The 5,824-nt window shown below is 34.0% G+C and overlaps 1 long non-coding RNA gene across 1 annotated transcript; it reads left to right on the top strand.

The window, feature by feature from the left end:
• On the top strand, positions 1-3,694 carry LOC120580276 (uncharacterized). Its single transcript, XR_005645977.1, has 2 exons — positions 1-1,762; positions 3,329-3,694. It is a non-coding gene; the product is annotated as an uncharacterized lncRNA (long non-coding RNA).
• The last annotated feature ends 2,130 nt before the right edge of the window (positions 3,695-5,824 follow it).

The raw sequence follows: 5,824 nt of genomic DNA on the forward strand, positions 1-5,824 counted from the left end.
AGCTACAAAAACTTCTTTTTCGCAGAGTACAATTTTCGTACAAGTGTTTTAAGTTTTGGGGTACAAAAATTGATTTTGATCGGCAACAAGCCCAACTTGCACCGTAATATTGTAATCCTTTTTTTTTTGGCGTACGACCCTCAAATCTAACCTATTTAATAAACAAACCTAATATCCTAACTAACCCCTGCTTGGAATAACAACCGACGTCACTGGAAGTTCAATCCAACACCGACATCAACAATGAAAAGGAAGAGAACAAACTCTCTCCAATCTTCACACCAACAATCGCTTTCTTCAAAAAGACCAAGAACAGTCACTGATAGTTTGTATTTACCTGACGAGTGTTGGGAATCTATCTTCAAATTCATCATCATCGACGGTGACAACATCAACAATCGTGGCTACTTGAAGTCATTATCCCTTGTCTCCAAACAATTCCTCTCCATCACCAACCGTCTCCGATTCTCTCTCAATGTTTGGAAGCCAACACGCCCTTTCCTTCAGCGCCTCTTCAAAAGGTTCTCCAACCTCAACTCGCTTGATTTTTCGTGCTACAAAGGTCGCCTTGACTTTCTTCTCTGGCAAACCTCTCGTTCCTCATCAAACCTCAAATCGCTCAAATCACTCAATGTCTCCTAGAGACGTGGAATTCCCATGATTGGGTTAAAAGAATTCTCCCAAAACATTACAACTTTGACATCTCTCACATGTTCCCACATTTCCCGTCCCCAAAGCATTGACATGTTGATCATTGCCGATTGTTTCCCTTTTCTCGAAGAACTCGACCTTAGTTACCCCTCATATTGCGAGAATAGTATGTTCGATAGGGTAAAGACTCTTTTATCGGCACTTTCCAATCTTCAGAAGGTTAATCTCACTAAGCATTCCTACATCAACAATCAATTTCTTTTTCACTTGTTTAACAGTTGTAAGTGTCTTGAAGAAGCCATCATATTTCGGTGTCCTGAAGTAACCAACGTTGGTATTGCTTCTGCTCTCGGTGAGGCACTAACATTAAGGTCTTTATCCTTTACCAATTATTTTGAACCCCAAGAATGTTCGATGTTGTTTGACCTCGTTAAGAACAGTCCTTCACTTAGTGAGATCAGAATGGAATACAACTTTGAAAATAGTTTTGAGACTTCTAATTCTTTCATGGACCTTGTTGTAAGACCTCAATTAAAGTCACTCTGTTTGACTCACAATTCACGCTTAAGAGATGAAACCATCAAAATATTTTCTTCGATTTTCCCCAATTTGCAACTGCTTGATTTGATTAATTGCAGTGGCATATCAGACGAAGGTATTTGTGAAGTTTTAAGATGTTGTAAGATTAGACAGTTGAACTTAGCTCGTAGTTTAAAAGTGAAGCTACTTTGGACTGAACTTTGAAATTCCCAAACTGGAGGTGTTGAACTTGTCACATACAAGTATTGATGATGAAACACTCAATGTGATCTCAAAGAGTTGTTGTGGGCTTTTGCACTTGTTACAAAAACGTTGTAAAAATATCACAGAGAAGGGAGTGAAACATATAGAAGAAAACTGCTCGCAACTGAGAGAAATTAATTTGGAAGGTTGTTTTCAATTGCATGATGATGTTGTCGCTTCATTGGTATTTTCAAGACCATCATTGAGAAAGATAACAACTCCAGCTCTTTGTCATTTTAGTGACACTGAGATGGAACTCTTCTCGCATCAAGGATGTCTTGTTTGCTAGTATTCGAAAACTACTCTTCTGAAGTTTGACCTCTAAAATGTACGTTTTTTCTTCTCTGAGAAATTACTTTTTTCTTTAATGTCAATTTACAAATGAGTATTTTTCATTAGTCCGTGCATGATATACAATTGCCTAAATAATTATGTCATATTTTTTACATAATAATGTAAGTTGGGTGTTCTATGTTTTGTTACATTGTATTGTTTTTAATTGCTTTGCCGTGAATTATATTAATTGGAATATGCATATTTGTTGCAGCACACTTTTCTCCGTTGATACTTTTCTTTAGTTTTCCATGTGTCCTATCAACATTCAAAAACCAACTTTATCTTATGGATAAACTTTCAAACATTAATCTATATACTTTTAGTTTCTGATTTTTCCCTCTCATAGTATAAGATGTGGATTTTGTATTCCGCTTTAGAGCAGCAACTAGGAGTTTACTTACCCATATGTTATCAATAGCATGATATAGCATGTCTGTACGGCCCTCCACAACTATGCCATAGGCCCCCGAAGCACCATTCAAAGTAGCGTACTAGTGGCCGCTATTAGCGGTTGAAAAGCGGCGCAATCGCGCTACCATAGAAGTTTGATGGCCGCTATTCCACTTTGCTTCTTTTTTAATGGGACGTCATTTTGAGTACTTGTAGAACTTAATTTTTATGGAATGTTATTTTGATTAAATTTAGAATTTGATTTTGATGGAATGTCGTTTTTTCACATTTAGAGCTAATTTAGATGGGATATGACAAAGTTTATTATAATTATTAAGTTTGATTATCTCTTTAATTGTGTGTATTTTTCTGATTTTTGGAATTTATGTTTACTTGTATGTGGTTTTTAAGTCTTCATGATAGCTGTCATCCGCAGTCTTCTATACCGCTATAACATTTTTTAGGTTTGCCGCTACGTCCCGCTATCTACGATTGACAACACAAACATACCCATATTTTTTTATGCAAGAGAGTTTTCTGATTGATTTATGTACTATATGTAAGAGATTCAGTTGTAGTGTGGATAAGCGTATGATTTGAAATTTCATACATCGTTGTTCGAACTGAACTAATTAATTGACCACTAAATTTTAATTTGTCAATATTACATACAGTTCAGTTTAATTGTCAATCTTGATTTCTAATTTGGATTAACTTGCAAGCTGTGAATATTTGACATAGTTTTATTTTATTCTACAAATTATTGAACCATTGATTATTTTCCCTCACAAGATCCAATCTACAAGTAGTACATGCTGGATCTTGGAGGATTGTCATTTTAGAAAAATTGTGCATGAAGTAAATGTGCTATTGTTATGTTTTGATTGAATTAACTGTAGGTATGATATATGAATGTAACCTTTTAAGTTGAATTGAATTATATCTATATGCATGTGTGTTTTGATTTGGATTCCAGTCTTTCTTGAATTAACTGTAGCATATGTGTAACCAATTCTTGATCATAAGTCATAGCTTATATGGTAGTTACTTGAAAGTGTTGGTGCAGTCTTGCTTGTCGAAATATAATATGTTAGAATCATTTTTGAGGTTTTTGATAATATGTACTATGAACTGAGTTGAAATTTATGACTCCTTTGACATATGGCAGGGATTCGAATTCACTAGAAGACATTTGAAGGAGTTAAAGATGTAAATGCAACTTTGGTTTGATTTTTCTGAATTGTTAGGGGAAATTCTTGATGTGGATGTCAATGAATTCGGCAGGCAGCTACAGGAACATTTGTTGTTTCTAACTTTGATTTTCATGATTTTTGTAGTTTCATTTGGATATTGAACTTTTGAAGTCTTTTATGTTGGTGCTTTTTAGTTTATGTACTGGTATTTGAACCATATGTTTTTTACAGTACTTTTGAAGTCTTCATGTCTGTTTACGCACTTCATACTCTTTATATTATGCAAGTTTGCACATGATAGAACGGAGAATACATTATGACAATTCTCTTATTTGAAGCAATTAGTTGAATTCTCTCTCGCAACAAAAGTTCTATATTACTTATTTATAAACATAAACACTTAATACATCCCTTCACGAGCCGAATTGCTCCAAAAGTATATGAATAAGAAACTTGAACGGAAAGAAACCATAAAAACCAACAATAACACCAAAGAACAATGATGGAAACTTCAATCACTTATGCCTGAGCCAAGTATCGAAACGGCGAGGTAGTTCTAAAGTTATAAAGTGTACATATAACCTGTAGGTGTTGTTTAGCATGTATACATGTGTTGAATGAAGTGTGGCTAAATTATATATTGACATCTGCATTTAGAAAAAGAAAAAGTGGCATGCTTAAGAGGTATAAGAAATATAAAGGGTTGATGAGGTTCTCGTCAAATACCTCTCGCGATATATAGCATCCCTCTACAGATAAACAACTAATTCTCCTATCTTAAGCCATAAATATAGGAGAAAAAATTGTTTTTTTCTCCTCTCTTATGCATTTATGTAAATAGTTAATTCTTATCTTTTTTCAATCTCTTAATCTAACTAATTTACATATAAAATAAATAAAATCAAAATATTTAGTGGAAACATTGTTATTGATGTTGATATTTTGAAACTAATATACTAGTTTTCAAAATTTAACCATGTCATTTAATTTCTAAACTGCTATCAATATTCAATAACTCAATTGAAGTCTTTTTTCTCTATTCTCTCCTTTCAAAACTCTAGTTGTCACTACCGTTTTCTTCTTGTCTACTGAAAAGGGTGATTTAAGGTCAATGTTGATCTAAAATTACCCCTCCGAACTGTTTTTCCTTAATTTTTAGTTAATTAATCGACTTCACATATTTTCGGTATTCTTTCATTTGTTTTTGTGATTTTCTATCCTTGTACAAATTGTTTTTCCTTCTTTTTTTAGTTAAATAAGGGATTTCCACGTATTTTCAGTATTATTTTGTTTGTTTTTGTGACTTCGTCGTCCTTGTATGACTTTGTTTATTTTGAATTCGCGTCTTTGTATTGTAAAACAACAACAAAAAAAAAAAAAACTATGAGTTGCGGATAAGTTTCACCAAAAGGAAGGGAAGAGGTAGAAAAAGTATCATTCACTAACCCTTAAGTAACGAGTGTATTATTTTGAAGTCTTTATTGCTTGTTTTTCTTCACTTCTTTTTTCCCAAAGTGCATTTTCTTAGAAGAGTTTTAACCATATTATATTATATTATATTTTCAAAATTAAATTCAAATATATACATATTAAGTTTTGTAAAAAAAAATCTTAGTAAGTTAGAAAAAAATCAATGATTTTGAGGTACAAAAATTGATTTTGATTTGCATTTATCATATTTAACATAGGCGTGGGCTAAAATTGATTTTGTTTGGCAGCAAGCCCAACTTTCACAATGAAAAGGAAGAGCAGAAACTCTCTCAAATCTTGCAAAAGAACAACGGAAGTCGCTGATGGTTTATACTTACCTCATGAGTGTTGGGAATTTATTTTCAAATTTATCATCATCTAAGGCGATGACATCAACAAACTTCGCTATTTGAAGTCTTTATCCCTCGTCTCCAAACAGTTCCCCTCTATCACCGACCGTCTCCGATTCTCTCTCAGTGTTTGGAAGCCAACACGCCCTTTCCTCCGCCACCTTTTCAAAAGGTTCTCCAACCTCAACTCCCTTGATTTTTCGTGCTACAAAGGTCGCCTTGACAACCTCTCGTTTCTCATCAAACCTCAAATCGCTCAATGTCTCCGACAGAGACAAAATTACCATAGATGGGTTAAAAGATTTCTCCCAAAACATTACATTACAACTTTGACCTCTCTCACGTGTTCCCACATTTACGGTCCCCAAAGCAGTGCCATGTTGATCATTGCCGATTGTTTCCCTTTTCTTGAAGAACTAGTTACCCCATATATTGCAAGAACAGTTTCAAGATGCACTGGCATATCAGACGAAGGTATTTGTGAAGTTTTAAGATGTTGTAAGATTAGACATTTGAACTTAGCCCATAGTTTTATAGAAGGGAAGCTACTTGGACTGAACTTTGAAATTCCCAAACTGGAAGTGTTGAATTTGTCACATACAAATATTAATGATGAAACACTCAATGTGATATCAAAGAATTGTCGTGGGC

Source organism: Medicago truncatula, chromosome 4, assembly GCF_003473485.1.
Source record: "Medicago truncatula cultivar Jemalong A17 chromosome 4, MtrunA17r5.0-ANR, whole genome shotgun sequence".
Classification (NCBI taxonomy): domain Eukaryota; kingdom Viridiplantae; phylum Streptophyta; class Magnoliopsida; order Fabales; family Fabaceae; genus Medicago; species Medicago truncatula.